This window comes from Dama dama, chromosome 21, assembly GCF_033118175.1.
Source record: "Dama dama isolate Ldn47 chromosome 21, ASM3311817v1, whole genome shotgun sequence".
In the NCBI taxonomy this organism is placed as follows: Eukaryota; Metazoa; Chordata; class Mammalia; order Artiodactyla; family Cervidae; genus Dama; species Dama dama.
This window is the reverse complement of record NC_083701.1, coordinates 47,162,792-47,185,495: the sequence shown is the minus strand read 5'-3', so window position 1 is coordinate 47,185,495 and position 22,704 is coordinate 47,162,792.

The window sequence follows — 22,704 nt, the reverse complement described above, 5'->3', positions numbered from 1 at the left end:
ATGTTTGCACTGGGTCAGTGATCTCTTGAAAAAGCAAACTCTGGTAACATAGAGAATCTCAACTCTGAGGATCACCATCTCCTTGACGATGCACCATTCCCTGATTATTTCATCTTATGAGAAGCACATCAAGGTATTTGCTTGAAAGTAGAGTTGTTGATACCGACATTCTACCTGAAGTTAGCAGACACTGATTTTCACTTCCTTTCACTGCACTCTTTTGCCTTCTCAGCTCTGAATATGCTGTGCTTTTATAAGGGTTAAGTTTCATGTTTATGTGGATTTCTCAAGTGCCTGGTGATCATTCTTTGGTAACATTAACTGCAAATTTAAAACCCAGAAAAATGCTTCCATGACAATTTAATTCTGCTTCTTAGGACTTACTTTTCATTAATTTATCATTAATAATATTTATTTAATGTCTTCAGTTTAACAGCCAACTGAGAAAAATGAAGTTTTCTTCTCTAAAAGAACTTAAGCACAGCTAGTCTTGGGTCATTGAGCTAACAATAAGGAAGAAAAAGTCTTTGTAAAGAGTAACTTGTTGTTTCTAAGTTGCTAAGTCATGTTCAACTCTTTTGCCACCCCATACACTGTAGCCTGCCAGGCTCCTTTGTCCAAGGGATTTCCCAGGCAAGGATACTGGCGTGGGTTGCCATTTCCTTTTCCAGGGGATCGTCTTAATTCAGGGATCAAACCCATGTCTCCTGCACTGGCAGGCAGATTCCTACCACTGAGCCACTAGGGAAGCCCAGCGATTAACTTTGGAAACAAAAAAACTATCATTTTTGCTGACTTCACTTTTTTTAATTTTGAGGGTACACAAATGCATGATACAGCTATCCTTGGATTTTTGTTTTTTTTAAGGAAACTATAGTAGCTTCCTAAGTCCCACTGGAAATAGAGACCATTGATATTAAGAAATATCAAAGGAACCACTGCAGCCAATTGCCTGATGTTACTATTATTCATAGAGATAGCACTTCAGTTACTAATATGGCAAGAAACAAGCAGTCCTGTGGCACCTACCAAGTGATCGTGAATAAGCTCAGAAGTAAAGAGAGGAGGGAAGGAATAAACTCCAGGTGGGACAGTACTTAATGACCCACCTGGATTTAGAGCTGGAATGCCACAGCACAGAATTAGCACATGAGTACAAATGAAAGGCTTCCTCCAAGGGAAATGTCCCCATGATTGGAAATACCCCGCATGCTCGCGGTCCCCAGACAGGAAGTCCCAGCTTTGGTTCTTCTCTAGAAAGCACTGGCTGCACAGCCATTTTTCTTGGCCTCTTGATTTGTAGCTTGATAGTCATCGTGACCCTAAAGCTAAGCATAAGCTACATGTTGTTCTAACAGAGGCCATGCCAAAGTGTATGGAAAGAAAAGGAGCCAAATATTCACAGATAAAAAAAGCAAACATTAAAACAAGAAAATCTTCCAAGGTTCAGAGGGTCACATCTTTGGGGATTACTTCACTACAAAATGGTCCGCCTTCAGACTACACTAGAGAGAATCGGAGATTCTTCGAAGGCCAGTTTTATCATCATCTATGTTCCATTCTCGGTGCCACTGACAAAAAAAGTGCCCAGGAAGAAGACATGTTATCAGCAGAGCCACTATATGAAACACTCACATTTCCTTCTTCAGTTTTAAGAAGCACATTGCTTTTCTGGCTGCTTAAAAAAAACGTTTTCTCTAAGTAAATCTCTCGCCTATTATATCCCAGGGATGCTTTGCATGTGAGAGCACATCTAATCAACTACAGATTCTTACCTCTCTGCTAAATGCAGCCAAAAAAAAGAAAAAAACCAAGAAGAAATTGTAACAAAAAGCATTAGTAATAATTTTCAAAATATCATAAGTTGCCAGCAACTAATGGCTGGTGTATTGATTAATAGTTTGAAATAAACAATGGGCCCTTAATGCTGTAACAAAATGCTGAAGTTTACTGCATCAATAATTCTGTGAAACTACTGAGTTTCAAGGATCTATTGCTGAAATACAACATATTCTTGAGTGCCCACCAGTCATGATGTTTATATGCATGCAGATATGCTTCCCTACTTAAATAAAATGCTCGGGTAGAAAATTGATCATTTCTATAATCAGAAAAATCGGTCAGAAAACTTGGAATATTTGAAGAGGTGACTTGACAAGATTTTTTTGGTTAATCTTTTCACCTCCCTTTCAGGAATAAATGCCAGCAGAAGGAGATACAAAAGAGTCTGATCCTGTGCTGGAAAAGATGGTGCTAATCAAAGGGTACTGACTTGAACCAGACCTTAGAAGGACAAAGTATTAAGGACTAATGCATTAATCTGTTAAGCCCCCGTGTCAGCAGAAGGGGTGGGGGCAGTGAGGGGAGGAAAATTGCCCTTTACTAGAGTGCCCTTAATAGGATATACTAGAAACTGAACTTGGAATGAAGAATCGCCTTGAAGCCATGTATACAGTGGAAAGCACAGGGAAGTGTAATCAGACCCGCAAGTAGCCTCCATCACAGTGTGGAATCCAAGCTGTCTGCATATTCAAGGAAGAGGTATGCAGTGATTGACAATTTTTATTATACATACTGAGAACTCCAGGAAGCACTGGAAAGTATGAAAATAATGTCTCATTTTTAGTTAGTTACTCCTAATTATTAAATCCAACTTTCTTTGCCATGGAGGCTTCTGTATCTCTTCTGTAGCTCTGACTCAAGCAAGTAGGGGCCATGCCTAGTCTGGGCTCCACCTCTGTTCAATAACTGCCACTTGGGACTTCCCTGATGATGCAGTGGATAGGAATCCACCTGCCAATGCAGGAGACACAGGTCCGATCCCCGGTCCGGGAAGATTACACATGCCTTGGAGCAACTAAGCCCATGCCCCACAACTTCTGAGCCCGAGTTCTAGGGCCCAAGAGCCATAACTACAGAGCCCACATGCCACAACTACTGAGGCCTGTGCGCCTAGAGCCGGACTCCATGACAAGAGAAGCCACACAGTGAGAAGCCCTCACATCGCAAAGAAGAGTAGTCCCCACTTACCACAACAAGAGAAAGCCTGCATAAAGCAACAAAGATCCAGTGCAACCAAAAATAAATGAATAAATCGCTGTCACTGAGTGAGTTTCAACCATGTGTCCGGCATTTAGTCCCTGTCTCTACTCTTTGATCCAAATCTGAAAGGCAAGTATTTTTCCTTTTCCTTCACCCCTATCTTCACAAATGTAATATAAGTGACTTGAATCTGTCACATAGCTAGTATAGTATAGAGACGCTGGGTTTAAGTCTAGGTCCAGACTCTATGAATTTTTCATGATGGCTCACTAAAACTCAGAACTTCCCTGAAGAAGGATGTACTGGTGGCCCCAACCATGTGGCTGCGGGCTAGCAATATGTTACACTAGCCACCGCCCTGCCCCTGGCTGGCTGTCAGTTTAGGGCGAATGGATTTCCACCTCTTTGGCATGTAGTAGTTCCACTCATTATGGAAAACTTGGGTTTCTGCCTTGGTCATTGCTTTTATAACATAGAGTATTTCAGACATGCCTGCTCTGTACTGCTGCCTTCCATTTTTACCCCTTCCAGACTTACAACTATCATGAAGGAGAACAGTGATTATAGTTTATTCATTCTGCACCAGGGACTCTGCCAAGTCTTTTAGAGACATTGTCTTGTTTACTTTTCACAACCACCTTATAAGGTATATAAACATGTGTGTATTATAACCATTTCAGGAAGCAGAAAACAGAGGTTCCAACAGGTCCAGTAATTTGCTCAAGGCCACACAGTTGATAAAGTGATAGAGTGAAGGTATAAACTTAAGCTCTTGACTCCAGTTCCAAGTTTCCAGCTACCAAGCTGCACTGCCTTTCTCTGACGCCTCCTCCGAGGAAATTCTAAATTCTAACAGAGTGACTAGGGCCCCCTCTGCCTAAACACCTGAGGGTTGCAAACTGTCATAGTTCAGTCACTTTCGAGATTTGGGGTCACGTCCTAGGACTTGAGCTCTGTGGACAAGTGCCTGCAGGATTTTAACCCACTGACGTCCTCCGACTTGTGGTGCTGCGAGCTGTGTGGCAGATGAAAGCTCCCTTCAATACCTGCGGTGAGGCTGAGCCCTGGGGATCAGTCTCACCAAACAGGAAACATGCTCTCTTCTACTCCAGCCAGTTTTGTCTACGTGTATTCATACCCAGACCATCCCTACTACAGAGAGGACCCCTGCGTCCTCACTCCGCCATTCCCTTTTGCAAAGGGATGGAGTAGAAGAGTTCTAAGGGGAACAGGGAGCTGATGCGGCTTTCCCCACGGTTCAGACAATCTGCTCATCTCCCTGCTCAGTCCAGGCACCCCTCCTGCTCAACACACCGCACAGAACCCTCCCTCCTGTGCACGCATTTCTCTCAACAGCAAGTTTCCTTTGGGCCAGACCAGAGAGCTCCCCGCTGACATCCCACACCTCTAGCTCTCCAGCTCAGACTTGCTCAACAAGCTCCTGTGATAGCAACACAAAGTAAGGAATAAGAGCACAAAGCAGGAGCCAAACAGCAGGCACAAATGCTGGCGTGTCTTCCACTTGTAGAACCCACATCTTCTGTCAGCCACATAAATTACCAACATGTCCTCCCAAAACCCATCATAAACTTAACTTCAAATAATCAGAAAGCAAGAGAGAGAGAAAAGAAATGGAGGAAGAATGAGACTTTGATTTCTCTGATCAAAAAGGCCTTTCATAGAATCTGTCTTTATAAACTCACAAGGTCTTTCGCCATGACTAAAATACACTCCCAAACCAAACCCTGCCCAAGGAACTGACAGGGCTTGCAGTCGTTTTTTTCCATCATCTTCTTGCTTCTGCATAGTCCTTTTCCACTTCTCATTTAAGCTCTTTCCATTTATCATCTAAATTAGTCTCACAGGCAGCTTTCTTTACACAGTAGGTATGGATCCTTGAAAAGATGAATAGACATCAGAGCTCTATCAGTTGAATCATATTTTAGGGAGTCCTCATGTTCAACTCTGTCCTTCTTCAACCCGCATCATTTCTCATCATTTAAGTTAAAAGTTCTCTGCTCCAGAATGTCTGTATTTAATAATTAATGGTCTGTAAACAAACATTTGAAAGCATTAGAGGAGTTCTCTGTTTAAAGTAACTGAAAAATCCCCTGGAGGAGGGCACGGCAACCCACCCAGTATTTTTGCCTGGAGAATCCCATGGACAGAGGAGCCCCGAGGGTTACAGTCCATAGGGTCATAAAGAATCACAGACGACTGAACATGCAAGCAGCTACAGGAGGAAATGATATGTAAGGTTCAAGAACCGACCTTCCCATCCCCAGATCCTATGGACAGAACTCAGAGGGACTTGGTGGTTGGTGAGAAGGAGGAGTTGTGGGAAAGTCTTTGATTCCGGGGAAAAGATTGGTAACTGGTGGTGTGCTGGAAAAGATGCTGGTGATTGTGAATTTGGTGAGCCAAGAATTATCCAGAAAAGTCTTGACGGATGTAGCCATTCAGGCACTTCCATCATGAGATTCTGATTTAGGAGGCCTGGGGCTGAGCCCAGAAGTCTGTCTATAGGAAGTATTGCAAGAGAGCCAGAGGACCATACTTTGAGAATCACTAGAGCAGAATGGTTTAGAACAGTGCTTCTCAACTTTATTACTCCAAAGAATTTCTCCAGAGAGCTTACTAAAAACACAAATTCCAAGAGGATGCAGTTTCATAGATTGGCAAATGTCAGAACTTGCATTTCTAGTAAAATCCACAGACCCCAGTGTTTAGAATAGCACTGATACAACACAATGGTTCTCAGACTTGACTACACAGTGGAGTCACCTAGAAAGTAAAAAAAAAAAAAAAAGAAAAGATTGATGCCTGGTTACCACCCCAAAGAGTCTGATTAAACTGGTCTGTAGCCTGGGCATAAGGATTTTTAAAATTTTCCCAAGTGACTTTAATATGAAGCACATGAATGTCTTTCACTTAGCAAGTATTATTCAGCACCTGCTGATTGGTCAGAGTATCTGCTGTAACAAATGTTCCAAAATCTCAGTGGTCTAACACAATAAAAATGTATCTTTTGTCATACAAGGTCCCATGGGGATGTCCCTGCTGGGGATGCTCTCCAGGAAGCTCTGCCCCAAACGGTGACTCGGAGACCCAGGTGTCTTCCATATTGTGACTCTGCCCTCTGGTGCTTCCAGGGTCATTCTGGAATCATCATGCTGACACACAGGAGGAAGAGGCAATGGGGCAGGAACCTCAGATTCTTAACTGCCTCAGTTATTCCACTGACTGGGGAAGGTGAAACAGCACGTGGGCATTAGTGAGCACCAAATTTCTGGCTGCCTGGTTGTGTATGAGGCACGATACAAGTGGGGAGGGGGGCTTCCCTGGGCCTAGTCCTTAAGACTCTGTCTTGCAATGCAGAGGACACTGGTTTGATCCCTTGTCGGGGAAGACGCCACATGCCACAAGCCAACGAAGCCTGAGCACCACAACTACTGAAGCCTTTGCGGTCTAGAGCCTGTGCTCTGCAACAAGAGAAGCCAGCGCAGTGAGAAGCCCGTGCACAACTGCAGAGCAGTGCTCACTCACTACGACTAGAGAAATTCCATGGGCAGCAAGGAAGACCCATCACAGCCAAAAATAACATAATACATTCTTTTTATTTAAATTTAGTTTTAATTTTAAAATACATTTTTATACAGAGAATACAAGCCACGGTGCTGAATTTTGGGGTTATTTATTACAATAGTGTGGAGAAGGAAATGTTAACCCACTCCAGTCTTCTTGCCTGGGAAATTCCACAGACAGGAGAGGCTGGCGGGCTACAGTCCCTGGGGTCGCAAAGAGTCAGACACGACTGAGTGACCGAGCATTACAATAGAGCCTCTCTGACCAGTGCAGCAAGGACTGAATAAATCTCATATAAGCTTTGCTTCTGGAAACACAGAGGTTATCACTTTTCCCTCCACTTGACCTAAAAAGAATCAGCCTGGGAAAAATCCATTTACAGAGAGGAACTCAAGGCAGTAGGATGTGGCAGCTGATACATGCTGCTATTAAATCTACTTTTCCTTTTTGGCATTTGATTATACAGTCTTGAGCTACAGCCTTGATTTCCATTATCAGTAAAACAAAAATAATAGTTTTTATCCTTCAGTGTTATTTTGAGAATTAGAGGAGCCATGCTAAGTATATTACTCAGTAGGCCCTTGATAAGTGTGTATTATTCTTATGTATTATATTCTTACACATTCTTATGTTATTACTGATGAATTCTTATAACTGCCTCGTGCGTTTCCTCTAATAAGACTTCAAGTCCTTGAGACTAAGGACCATGCATGCAAAGTCACTTCAGTCACATCCAACTCTTTGCAACGCTATGGACTGTAGCACACCAGGCTCCTCTGTCCATGGGATTCTCTACACAAGAACACTGAAGTGGATTGCCATGCCCTTCTCCAGGGGATCTTCCCGACCCAGGGATCAAACCTGCATCTTTTACGTCTTCTGCACTGGCAGGCAGGTTCTTCACCACTAGTGCAACCTGAATTCTTATAACTGCCTTGTGAGTTTCCTCTAATAAGACTTCTTCAAGTCCTTAAGAGTATGGACCGTAGCTGACAATTTTTCCATATGGCGCAGTGTACCCAGCAAGTGAAAGACACAGAAACATTCCTTGATAAATATCTGTTGAAGTTAGGTTCACCAGGGGTGAGTCTGGGAGCCTGGGGCTGGCAGCTGTCTCAAAAGTTTCCTATGAGAATTATTGTTTCTAACATTGGCACTCCTATGAGGAAAAACTCTATAAACATCCCCAAGGAACTAATATGATAGAGTGGAACTATTGCAAAATGAGAGCAGTTAAATTTCATGAAAAAGTCTGCACTTAATCATCTTCAAAATAGTTTAGGATTCAGACTTCCACATTGGTTCTATTCAGTCCTTCCCTCTCAACACTGAAAAATTCTTCACCAAAAATATACCCCCCCAATTGCAGATTTAATCAACAGCCCATCATATAGATGAGTATCTACTGCTCTAAGAGAATAAGCATGTGTCCATGTTTCGGAACCTAAGTGGCAGATTCAATTCAAATCCAGTTTTTCTGCATCTAAATCATATGGATCAGACTGGAGATAATTAAGAATAAGCCATAACCAGTGCACGTGTGCCAGGATACAAAAGGAACACCTGCCTGAAATGTCAATACAAAAACTAAGACATTTTCATATATAAGGAAGCAAATACATTGTGATGTAGAATGCACATTTTCTGTAATATGTGACTACGAACTACAAAGAATTTTTAAATTCAGGTGTGGGCTATTTTGGAAGATGTCACTAGGCCCCTGGGTGGGGGAGGGGTGAGAGGTGCAGAGGTAGGGGCGGCCACTCATGTTTGTTTCTCAGGAAACATGTAAGAAACACTGCCCTTCTCTGTGTTGTTAAAGGGCCATCCAAATACCAAATAGAGTCCATTACTGGAAATCTGTTCAGATGCAATAATGATTTAGGCAGGTCAGACTTCCCAGAAATGAAGAAAAGTGCTGAAAATAAATAGGAGACAATAAATCTCTTAATGGTGCAAAGGGGAAAAATAAAGCAAATTATGTTTTATCTGGCAAAGATATCACGGTCAGGTTTGGGTTTTTTTTTTTTTTTTTTTGGTTTTTCTTATTTTTGCTTTCTGTAGAAAACAGTCAGGGCAAAATTGAAGAAAATTTAGATTTACAGTCTGTAACACAGTGTCCCACTTGAGCTTAACCCAGGATGTAGAGACTAGCCATTTGCAGAAAACAGTGGGCCAGTGACCATTCTGGGAATTTATTTAGGAATTCATAGATAAAACTATGGTGGACTATTGATGGTACAAAAACATTTGAGTCACCCCTCCTCTGTGAGAGCCCTGGGGGAAATATCCACAGAAGAAGGCAATAAATAAGAACAACCGAGCTCTAAAAAAAAAAAAAAAATCTAATTTTAAGTTTAGTCCAACATCCAGTGCAGAGTTCTAGTAAGGCTAAATTGAGGTAGACAGTTCGCCCTAGTAGCCAATCAGGATTTCCACCTCCCTCTGAACTTAATCCAAATCTTACAACCTGACCACTCTTGGGCTGGCTCCATGATACTGGAGATGGACAAAAAACAATGCATATGCTAAAGAGGACATACACAAGGAAGGAAAATAAGGACTAAAGGTTACCATATATGATGATATCTTTTAATAAAGAATGACCCTATACCCACTCGTAGGTGACCCCACCCTCATTCTGAAATGGGATGAATCCAATGACAATCCTTCCTCCTAGATGGTGGGAGGATACAGAAAAGAGGCAAGATAAAGGGATGGGGAAAGAGAGACTCACACAGAGAGGAATTTCTTTTGGGTTCTAAGAAAAGAGACGGGAACGCTGAGGACAATGAGCAGAGTCTGTATGCGGTACTTGTGTCCCCATTCCCATTTTTGCCTCTGTCCTCTTTTTGAGCTCAGACAGAGAAGTTGGGCAAGAAATTAAAGAGTGGTGTTCATTGAACAGGAAGTGAGATTCAGCATCATCAGGACTGCTTTGGAGTCTGAGACCAGCAGATAATACAGAATGAGAGAGAGGCAAAGAGAACATTCTTTCCCTGACCTCCAGTCTCAAACTATCAAAGATCACAGAGCTCAGCTTTGAGATACTCAGGCTTGAGAACGGTGATCTCTAGCAGCGGGCTGTGCCTGGAGGAGCAGCATATTCCTTTCCAGAGAAGATGCCAACACAATGGCGAGGCCCTTTGGCAAGGACGCTGCAATGGAGAACTAGTGGACTGGTTCCCAAACACAAATGAAAGGTCTTTGGAGATTAGGAAAAACCATGGAGGGAGCTTTTGAGAACGGGTAATAACAACGAACATGTGTGTTTTACTTTGTAGTTTACGAATTATTTTCCATATCTCATTTGTTTCTCACAATGAGCCTAACAGGTATGGGGAGCATCATTAGAATCCTCATTTTGCAGATGAGAAAAGTGAGCCTCAGAGTTATAGTAACCTGCCCAAGGTCATTCATCTGGTAAGTATCAAGGTCAGGAACTCAAAAACAGGACCGCTGGCTCTAAATTCTGTGCTTTTTTCCACTAGAGCGTATTGCCAGTTTGGAGTCATGACAGTTCAGTTAACCAGTCCTTCAGAAAAAAAAAGAAAGAAAAGCTTTTGACAAAGATGACAACATCAGGGAGCTGAGAGTAATTCAGCACTAGGTCTACCGAGAAAAGGAGCTGCAAAAATCACAGGGTTGACCAGGACTGGAGTCCAGATGAGGAGAAAGATGCCATCTCAAGATTCCCATGAACTGCTTACTGAGAGTCCAGGAAGCACTGCCAAGGCTAGCTGACCAGGGGGTGGGTGGATGGTAAGAGGCTGAACCACCCTCCGGGCAGAGCAAAAGGAAGGAGTGTGTTGCCGAGACAAACAGAGAATCTCCCTAATTCAGAATGCAGGCTATCTTTGTGCTCTTAGGCTGTTTTTTCTTTGAGTGATGAAATCCCTGGGTAAGATGAGTATATACAGGGAGGGTACATTCTCTTCCTGAATACAGACATTAACGAATCATTTTGGCCAAGTGCCTCACCTTGACTGTCGTGCCCAATTACATATTTGGCTTAGAATCTCAGGTGCTAAAAAATAGGCAAGGGGTGATTTTCAAATATTCCTAGGGTGAATATAAAGTTAATAATTGAAGGAATGATCATTTAGAGCAGGGGATGGCAAACTTTTTCTTGAAAGGGCCAGATAGTAAATACTTTCTGCTTGGAGGGCCACGCAGCCCTTATCATAAGTCCACAAACCTGCCCTTGGCAGCACGAAAGCAGCCATGGCATAGACAATGTGCAGACAAATGTGTGTGGCTGTGTTCCCATAGAACTTTACTTACAAAAACAGGTAGTGGGGTGGATTTGACCCCAAGAGCCCTGGTTTCCAATCATGAAGTTAGAGAAAAAGTGATATTCTCATTTCTATCTCTGAATCAAGTTGGACCACGGACAGCATAGAATACATTATATTAGCTATTTGCTATCAACTTTTATAACATTATAATGGTATTCACTGTCACCATAAGAAATGAAATTCTGGACTTATTAACTAATTTTTCTTTTTTTTCAATATTCCCTATGAAATAAATGCTGCAAGTAAGACTTTCTGACAATGCAAACCAAAACAATTCAATAAGGTTTCACTCACACCAGTCAGACTGGCCATCATCAAAAAAAAAAGAAAAAAAACTACAAGCAATAAACACTGGAGAGGTGTGGAGAAAAGGGAAGCTTTTTACACTGTTGGTGCAAATGTAAATTAATACAACCACTGTAGAGAACAGTATGGAGGTTCCTTAAAAAACTAAAAATAGAGCTAATATGACCCTGCAATCCCACTGCTGGGTATCTATCTGGAGACAACTATAATTTGAGAAGAAACATGCACCCCAATATTCACTGCAGCACTATTTACAACAGCCAGGACATGGGAACAACCGAGGAAAAAGTGAAGACGTGGTACATATATATAATGAAGTATTACTCAGCCATAAAAAAGAATGAAATAATTTCATTTGCCGCAACATGGATAGACCTAGGGAGTGTCATACAGAGTGAAGTAAGTCAGACAGAGAAAGACAAATATCATATGATATTGCTTAAATGTGAAATCTAAAAAAAGAAGAAATGGTACAAATGAGTTTATTTACAAAGTAGAACTAAAGTCACAGATGTAGAAAACAAATTTATGGTTATTAGTGGGGAAAGAGGGGAGAGCAGGAGTAAACTGGAAGATGGGGATTGACATATACACACTTCTATATATTAAATAGATAACTAATAAGGACCTACTATATAGTACAGGGAACTCTACTCAATACTCTGTAATGACCCTTATGGAAAAAGAATTTAAAAAAGAGTGGATATATGCACATGTATAACTGATTCACTTTTCTATACAGCAAAAACCAGTACAACAATGTAAATCAACTATACTCCAATGGAATTTTTTAAATAAAATTAAATAAGGAATTTCTGACAGGGTTTGGTATTAGAATACATTTTTTCCACCAGAAATTTGTGTGTTTCCTTCTAACAAAGGAGTCAAATATTTATCACACATTCCTTCTTTAGCCTCACTGGAAAGCTTTGAATAAGGGTTTATGGTTAGTCCAGTAATTTTATGACTTTTATAGTTGGCATACTTTTCTCCTGTTTTTAACCTTCAAGCATACACACACATTCTATGACATTATAGCCTTTTTTTTTGTTTTTTAAATCTACCTCAAATTTTTGCAAAAAAGAAGTGAAGTCCAAATAAGCACACATGACTACAGAGAAACAGTCAACACTGAATACAGAGATCAAGCCAACTGAAAAGAGTAAACTGAAGTTTTCAGCCAACTAAACAGATTTGTCCAAAGGACCAAGAAGAAATTAGATTACTTTGAAGGAATGTGAGAAGAATTTCTCTATTAGATATCATCATTTTCTAGTCATTTCTAATTTCAGAAACCAACAAAACATTGTAAAACAATCATCCACCAATTAAAACTATGAAGCAACAAAATAATGGAACAAATAGAAAAACAAACCAGTCAACCTAACTGGGAGGGGGAAAGGCAAAGAATACTGAATTCACAGAAAAGAAAAAACAATGGACATTAAACATATTATGCTCAATCATGCTATTAATAAAAAAATGTAAAATAAAACAGCAAGCTATTTGGATTAATAGCAATTTTAAAGACAATACCCATTTTCAGCAAGATAGCAAGAAATAAAGTATACATTGACAGTACAGGTGTACAATTGGAGGTAAATTGCTTTGCAATGTTGTGTTGGTTTCTGAATGTGGAAATCCCTAGCAAAGTGGAAGATAGGTTATTGATAGGTTATCTTCAATGGCCAAAAACTTCCCCTGTAGACGTTGTTGTGGTTGTTCAGTCGTTCAGTCATGTCTGACTCTTTGTGACCCCATGAAGGGCAGTATGCCAGGCTCCCCTGTGCTTCACTGTCTCCAGGGGTTTGCTCAAACTCATACCCATTGTTCAGTGACACTAACCATCTCACCCTTTGTGACCCACTTCTCCTCTTGCCCTCAATCCTTCCCAGCCTCAGGGGCTTTCACAGTGAGTCAGCTCTTGGCATCAGGTGGCCAAAGTGTTGGAGCTTCAGCCTCAGCATTAGTCCTTCCAATGAATCTTCAGGGTTGATTCCTTTAGGATTGACTGGTTTGATCTCCTTGCAGTCCAAGGGACTCTCAAGAGTCTTCTCCAGCACCACAGCTCAAAAGCATCAGTTCTTCAGTGCTCAGCCTTCTTTATGGTACAACTCTCACAACCATACAGGACTACTAGAAAAACCACAGCTTTGACTAGATGGACCTTTGTCGGCAAAGTAACATCTCTGCTTTTTAATATGCTGTCTAGGTACATCAAAGCTTTTCTTCCAAGGAGCAAGCATCTTTTAATTTCTTGGCTGCAGTCACCATCGGCATGATTTTGGAGCCTGAGAAAATAAAGTCTCTCACTGTTTCCATTGTTTCCCCATCTATTTGCCATGAAGTGATGGGACCAGATATCATGAGCTTCATTTTTTGAATGTTGAGTTTTAAGCCAGGCTTTTCACTCTCCTCTTTCACTTTCATCAAGAGGCTCTTTAGTTCCTCTTCAATTTCTGCCATAAGGTGGTATCATCTGCATATCTGAGGTTATTGATATTTCTCCCTATAATCTTGATTCCAGCTGGTACTCCATCCAGTCCGTCATTTTGCATGATGTCTCTGCATATAAGTTAAATAAGCAGGGTGACAACATACAGCCTTGAAGTACTCCCTTCCCAATTTGGAACCAGTCCGTTGTTCCACGTCCGGTTCTGACTGTTGCTTCTTGACTTGCATACAGGTGTCTCATGAGGCAGGTCAGGTGGTTTGGTATTGCCATTTGTAGGCTATCCTCAATGAAATGAATGGCTTCCCTATTGGAAAGCTCAATTCAAAATTCCAAGTCAATAAGCCCCCTCCATGGAGAATTTCCAATTTACTTTCTGTTAAATCCGAGGTATCACTTGCATATAATAAAATTCACCAATTTTATGTGTGAAATTTGATGAGCTTTGACCAACATACATGATCATATAACTATTACTACAATAAAAGTACATTTCCATCATCTGAAAATTTGTCTCATATTGCAGTCCAATTTTTTGTTCTGTCTCTGGATCCTGGTAACTACTGATCTGCTTTTGTCACTAGGTTTTGCCTTTTCTAAAATTTTCCATAAATATAATTATAAGAAATATATGAAAAAAAAAAAAAGAAATATATGTTTTTGTGTTCCTCTTCTGTCACTTAGCATAAAGCTTTTGAGATTCACTGACATTGTTCTTTATAGCAGTAGTTTAATCTTTTTTATTTCGGAGAAGTATTCCACTGTATGGATACACAACTTCAGCATAATTTAAAATGCCTTAGTCTTAAATATGAATGGATCAGGTAACACTCAAGAAAAGCCTTCCACATTAAAAAAAAAAAAAAAAGTGTGTGGGGGGAAACTACAGTGAATGAAAGGTGGGGGTAGTGGGGAAGGCATGAAGAGAACAAAAAAGACTCAAATGATCTTTTAATTGGAAGTATCAGAGGGACTTCCCTGGTGATGCAGTGGCTAAGACTCCACACTCCCAATACAGGGGGCCCAGGTTCAATCCCCAGTCAAGGAACTGGACCCCACACACCACAGGTAAAGATCCTGCTTGCTGCAGTGATGACAGAAGATCCACATGCTGTAACCAAGACCTAGCACAGCCAGACAAACAAAATAAATAACAACAAATACTACAAATCTAAAAAGTATCAGAGATCCATGAGAATCTTTTTCCTTTCAATACTAGCAGAATACTATGAGAAAGAAACAATTAGAAAGCAAGAAACAGCTCCTAAAATGAAAAATATCACATTTTAAAAAAACTGAAAGCAAAGAAGTCAGAAAAAGTGAAAAAAAATTCCAATAAATAAAAAATACATGAAAATTTAGGGGGGAAAATGAGATTTAAAGGACCAAGCAAAGAAGTTTTGAATGGATAAAGACGTGGTGTATATATACACAGTGGGATGTTACCCAGCCACAAAAAAGAATGAAATTCTGCCATTCACAGCAATGGGAATGGACCTAGAGAATATTTGCTTAGTGAGATAAGTCAGAGAAAAGACAAATACTGTATGATATCACTTATATTTGGAATCTAAAAAAATGAAACAAACAAATGTATATAGCAAAGCAGAAACAGACTCACAGATATAGGAAAAAACTAGTGGTTACCAATGTGGAAAGGGAAGGGAGGGGCAAGAGAGCAGTATGGGATTAAGAGATACAAACTACTGTGTATAAAATAAATAAGCAACAAGGATATATTGCATAATATAAGGAATTAACACCATTATCTTATAGTAACTTTTAATGCAGTATAATCTGTAAAAATACTGAATCGCTGTGCTGTACTCCTGAAATTAATGAATACTGTAAATCAATTATACTTCAATTTTTTAAAAAAGGGCCATCCAAAGAAGTCTAATATCCAATTAAAATGAATTTCAAAAGGAGAGGATGGAAAAAACAACAAGAAAATTATCACAGGAAAATGACAAGAAAACACCATGAAACTGAAGGACAGAGAATGTCTAGATTGGAAAAGACCTGTGCTGAATGTTCAGCACAATGAATGAAAAACACTACACCAGTATATATCACTGTGACACTTCAGAATACACTGGGTCCTGGTAACTACTGATCTGATTTTGTCACTAGAGTTTTGCTTTTTTGAAAATTTTCCATAAATAAAATGGTAAGATATGTATGTTTTCTATAAACATAATTATATGTGTTTTTTGCAAAATAAAGAGAATATCTGAGAAGCTTCCAGAGGTAAAAATATCAGATTTAATACAGAGGGCAAAGAATAAAAAGGACATTGAGCTTCTCATCTGCAGTGCTGCCTTCAAAATCCAAAGGGAAAAGGAACTCATTAACCAAGCATGCTAAAACCAATAGCCATCAGCCAAATGTAGGTAAAAATGAATAGATCCAAGTAAGAAGAAAATTAACCTAACAAGTTTTGTTTTCTGTTTTTTTTTGGTAAGCCCATGAAAGAATGTACTCTCGCAAATGAAATAAAGAGGAAGAGGGAAGGGTGATGAAAACAAGAAAACGAAAGCAAAATTCCATCACAGAAGAATCAAAACCACCTCAAGATGAAGCCATAAAATACACAGAGTTCAGACTGGAAGAGGAGGACTGAGGATGCTGGAACAGAAGACTCTAGAAAAAATGAAATTTGATAGGACAATTGATATGATGAACATTTGAAAACAATTAAAATTTATAAGTAGCAAATTATACAATTAAAAAGTAACCCAATTAGAAAATATCCAGGAAAAATATTTTACAAATATATATATGAATATGTAATATGTATATATTTCATATATATATGGAATCCTGATACACTATTTGGCTTAGCAATAAATAATACTTACAAATCATGATGATTAAAACAACCAATTGTAATTTAACTAAAAACAGAGATGTTAACTGCATTGGCGGCGGGGAGGTATACCCAAATAAAATGTCATGTATCATCAGGAAATCAATAAATAGTGTACAAAGCAGATAAATCAAGACATCAAACTTTAGAAATCAAGCCTTCTAGAACCTTCTAGTTGCCTAAATCCGAAACTCTTCCTTTCTGATCCATTTTGCATAAACCCAGAGCAACTTTCCTAAAACACAACTTTGATTTTCTTATATCCTCACTCAAAAATCTTCAGTGACTCTATCCTCAGTGAACAAAGCTCAACCTCTGTGATGGCTAATTTTATGATCCAACTTGACTAGGCCATGGGGTGCCCAAATATCTGGGTAAACATTATTTCTAGGTGAATCTACCACTGTTTCCATAGAGATTAGAACTTGAATCAGTAGGCTGAATAAAGCAGAGTACCCTCCCCAATGTGGGTGGGCACTGTCCTTTGTGAGGAGGGATTGATTAGAACAAAAAAGCAGAAGAGAAAATTCTCTCTGGCTGTTGAGCTGGGATAGCCATCCTTTCTTGCTGGGATAGCCATCCTTTCTTGCCTTTGGATATCTTCTTATACCCTCTAGTTCTCATGCCTTTAAACTCAGACTAGAACTCACACCATCAGTTCTCCTGATTCTCAGGTCTTTGGGCTCAGATTGAATGCCCCCAGTGAGTTTTGTGGTTCTCCAGCTTGCAGACAGCAGATCATGAAACTTCTCATCCTCCATAATCACACGAGCCAATTCCTTATCATAAATCTGGAGAACTCCCACTAATACAACTTACATAGCATGCTATTCAAATTTCCTATTTAAACCAGTCCTTTGACAAATACAGAAGCTATCTTTCCCCAGAATCCTTTGTGCTCTCCTTCTGTCATACTTGCACCTAGAAATGCTCTCACCCCACCAACCCCTCCAAATTCACTTACCAAAATCCTACCCCAGTACAATTGAGGTGCTTCAAGCTCCACCTACCCACTGTCCATCCTGAACAATTTTCTGCCTTTCTCTGCCCTACTCACTACCACTGGCTACATTCCAGCTTCCCTTTTTTTTCTTTCCTGTCCCTTCCTGCCCTCATGTTGTGTCTCTGATGGGTGCACCCAGCCATGGCCACAGGTCACTGCTCTTTCTGGTTCCAACACTCCCTGGGTTCTGTTAGGGCTCCCCTGATAGCTCAGTTGGTAAAGAATCCGCCCACAATACAGGAGACCCCGGTTCGATTCCTGGGTTGGGAAGATCCACTGAAGAAGGGTTAGGCTATCCACTCCAGTATTCTTGGGCTTCACTTGTGGCTCAGTTGGTAAAGAATCCACCTGCAGTGTGGGAGACCTGAGTTTGATCCCTGGGTTGGGAAGATCCCCTGGAGAAGGGAACAGCTACCCACTCCAGTATTCTGGCCTGGAGAATTCCATGGACTGTACAGTCCATGGAGAGATTTGGACTTGGAGAGAGCTGGACATGACTGAGTGACTTTCACCGGGTTCTGTTAACTCCATTTCCCCTTGTCCTTTCAACCCTAGAGTGACATGGCTACCCACTATGGCTACAGTCTTTTTCTTTCTTATTCAACCCTATCTGCATCTCTATAAGATCCTTAAATTTAAGAGCATGTGCACTAGAAAGCAACTATCAAAATGCCAACAAGAAGCAAGAGTCTAGCTGGATGAATCACCTGGAGTGAATACTGTGGTCCATCAGGGTCACATTTATCCCATTGCCTTCTATCATAATGTAGGTCAGGTTTCTTAATCCACAGATTATAAGCTTTTTGATTAGGGAGACCATACTTGAGTCATACATAATTCATCTGGGTGCCTACTGTGTAACACATACTCAATAAATGACTGGGACGTACAAGAATCATAGGGTGCCTATTCAACATCCTCTACAAAAACCTGGTCATTAGTAGTTCCTGCATGGTAGAGGATTTTCACATAGCTTTCTGCTTTTAGATGTCATGCTGATTAGGATTACTGAGAGGACACCATCCTGACAATAGTGAACAAAGTGGTCAAAGAGAGGATTCTAAGGAAGAGAGCACTCTGAACCAGAGATGTGTGAACCCGGAGCATTTTGAGATTGGCATCATGTCTTGAACAAGTTTTCAAAGGAATCGGACTTGGCCAAACCCAAAGAGAATTTTGCCAAGCACTTTTCCCCTTAATTTTTAAACCCATGTGTATTTTAAGGGAAATTCAATCCATATGCTTCTGATTCATTTACACTTAACTCATCAAAATGTTGTTTTGTAAGAGTTACTTGATGTCCCAGTCTTTTGAGCTTTTGTGAAGAAATGCTTTCTCCCCTTAGAAATAGAAACCCTCTTTTGGCAAGTCTCACCAAAGAACTGATCCCTAAAACGTTCAAAGTCACTTCCAACCTGAAGGCTACAAGGTTCTAAGGGTTCTTCACTGTATCTGATGGGATTTCCATCTCTGTAGGAATCTCAGCAAACTCAGAGATACTGAAAGACAGGGAAACCTGGCGTGCTGCAGCTCATGGGGTTGTAAAATCCGGACATGACAATAACAAGGAATCTGAGGGGTTTTGTGGAAGAGCCACAAAGTGGGGGTCTGATGAGCAAAAACTTTAAGACAAAGATAATTAAAAATTCCAAAATGGGAGAGGAGATGGGTCAAGGTTGGGGGAAAGATGAAAGGAAGTTACAAATCAGACATCCTAAACAAAAAGACAAAGAGAGTAAATGGATCAATTTTCTGCGTACAAAAGTTCAAAGATGAGGCGGATTGAGAGGAGACTGTGCACATAGATGTCACAATGCACATCTATCAAGCTTTCAGAATCCTGTTGTAGAAAACCAAATGCCTCGGCCATTTGGGAAGCAATTATGAGAATATGTTACTAATTACTCAGATGTGCCTGTTTACTTGAGCAATAAGAGTTGTTGCTATGGGCCCTGCCAGCTTGTCTGCCTCACTCCTACCACTGAAGCTGGCGCCACTCATGCTTCGTGCAGTAGGTCCTTCACTTTTCTTTTCTTGTATCTACTGCAGAACTCACACGTATGCATTTCTGAAAAACACTATGCTCCACGGCATCCAAGAGAAGTGGCTATTTAAAAACACTGGGGCAGAAACTGAGGCAGGTCACTGGGGCTGTACATTGCTATCTCCTTGCAACCCATGATGCTGTTGTCACTGAAATGAAGTATCTTAGATCACAGGTTCTTCCTTTGTAGAATGGCCTATCTAAGACATTATAAAAATGATAAAACTTAAGAAAACAAGAAAGCACTCTGCAAGGACAAGGAGTAATAAAAGTATTCCAGTGGAGTTTTTAAATGTGGATGACAATCTGTGAGCTTTAGCTTTAAGAAGAGCTGATTTTATTGATAAAATGCCCGAGAAAACTTCAATATCATTTCCTGGGTTCACACTCTCAAAGGAAAGGAGACCCAAGGGGGATAAATAAGAGGCTATTTAAAAAGAAAAAAATTCGGCAACATAATCACTTACCTTTTCAAGTGGAAGTGAGAGTAGAGACGCCCAAAGAAAACAATGATTTTTCTAGCTGTGTCTAATGAGCTTAGGATTTTTTTTTTTTTAAGATAGGAGTGATGAGAGCAGCAATTTGTTGCTGTTTAGTCGCTAAGTCATGTCCGACTCTTATGCAACCCCATGGACTGTAGCCCACCAAGCTCCTCTGTCCATGACATTTCCCAGGCAAGAATACTGGAGTGAGTTGCCATTTCCTTCTCCAGGAGATATTCCTGACTCAGGGATTGAACCCCAGTGTCTCCTGCATTGGCAGGCAGGTTCTTCACCACTGAGCCACCCAGGAAGCCCAGCCCATCAACAAACACAGGCCCAAAAGAATGACTGACTGGAAAGAACAAAGAAGTCAGGCTTGCAGAAACATGCTCATGGAAATAGGAAAGCATGTCACAGCTATCCTGGGAGCAGAGAGAAAAAGAGAGAGAATATTCCTATCCCAGAGCAAATCAGGTAATGTTATCTGATAACACTAAAAAAACCCAGAATTTTTCTATCCCATTATCTGCCCTATCAAACAAAATAGCACTATGCATTTGTTTGTAATCTTCAAGAGGATTATGAGTTCCTTGAGGACACAGGGTAATCTTTGTTCTTTGTTCCTGCCTTTGGATCCAGAACAACTAGTACAATGCTTGGTATCTAAGACATTTTTAGCAAATATTTGTGGAATAAAAAGCTGATAACCCTAAGGCTGGCATCTCTGCTCCAGCCCTAGCTCTCTCCAAGTGAATGTAATCATCAAAGAATCAACCTGAAGGTCATTTGGCTTCCTGTTCCACACCAGAAAGGCGAAGACCTGAGGTCTGTTTGTCATCCTGGGGTTGTTGGGGCATCTAACATATGCCTTAGCTGCATTTTCTTCCCTTTCGGCCCCATTTCCCAGAAGTGAGTGGACCATTAGCCGATCTTCCCGGGCTTGGCTGCATCTGTGCTTCTGCATCACTGCTGAGCATACCTCTCCATAGCCGCTTGCAGGCAGTCTAGCACTGAACCATGGCTATGGAGCCTTCACTGGGGTATCCTGAGTGATTGTCTACCCTTCCCTAATGCCATCTCTTTCTAAGAGTGTCTCAGTTTTTGCTTCCTATTTATTCCAGATCCTGTTATCCCAGTTCTTCCAGCACACTGTAAGCCTGACTGCCCCATGACAGCCCAGGCTGAATGAAGATGCCTGAAAGGAAAGGCCATAGAGCTGCTCTCCAAGGGAGGGATGCCTCTGACCCAGAGACATTACAGCCAGGGCCATTAGGACAATGGCAGTGTGCAATAGGTCAGGCTGAATAAGCTCCTTTTCTCTTTCTAATTAGGGAAATCAGAAGGATCACACAGATATATCTTGCTTTAAGCAAGACATTTAGAATGATGAAAGTACTTGGTGGCTCAGATGGTAAACCGTCTGCCTACAATGCGGGAGACCCAGGTTCAATTCCTGGGTCTGAAACATCCCCTGGAGAAGGAAATGGCAACCCACTCCAGTACTCTTGCCCAGAAAATCCCATGGACAGAGGAGCCTGGTAGGCTGCAGTCCATGGGATCGCAAAGAGTCAGACATGACTGAGCAACTTCACTTTCTTTAGAATGACTAAAACCTTAAAACCAGCAGAGACCTTACAAAAGTGATGCTCAACATTTGGAGATGAACTCTATTGTGAATCAGATGGAAGTTAGGAACCCTACTTGTACAAGTTTATCTGGCAATTTCCAAGGGAATCATGTACTACATAGGGTTTCCCTGGTAGCTCTGATGGTAAAGAATTTGCCTGCAATGCAGGAGACCTAGGCTCGATCCCTGGGTTGGGAAGATCCCCTGAAGAAGGAAATGGCTACACACTCCGATATTAGTGCCTAGAGAATTCCATGGACAGAGGAGCTTGGCAGGCTACTGTCCACGCGATCACAAAGAGTCAGACACTGAGCGACTAACACATACACACGAGTACTACATAACAAAAACTTTATTTAGTGATCAACAAACCCAACTGCTGTCCTCTATCAGTGATTAAAAATAAAAAATGTTACAGTAGATGGTAACTACTACCATCTACAGCATTCAAATAATAAGAGCCATAAGAGCCTATGATTCTAATAAAATAGTATTAACAAAAAGAAATTCATTTCTTTCTGCCTGCTATATGCCAGGTTCTATCCTAAGTACTTTGTCTACATGGCTTTATTTAATTCTCACAACAGTGCTACAAATTTAGCATTATTATAATCTTCCAATGAAATAACAATACAGATGAGGGAATGGAGGCTGAGAAATGTTAAGTAATGTGTCCAGGGCCTTACAGTATGTGGCAGAGGTTAAAATTAAAACATGGATTTGACTTTGTCTGACTTACAGGATTTGGCTTTCTTTGTCTGACTTATTTCACTTAGTATGTCAATCTCTAGGTCCATCCATGTTGCTGCAAATGGCATTATTTGAGTCTTTTTAATGGCTAAGTAATATTCCCTTGTACAATGTATATGTACCACATCTTATTTATCCCTTTACGTCCCCAGGGACAGTAGTGTAGGGGAGGGACAGATTGGGAGTTTGAGACTGACATATACACAATGCTATGTTTAAAACAGATAACCAATAGGACCTACAGTA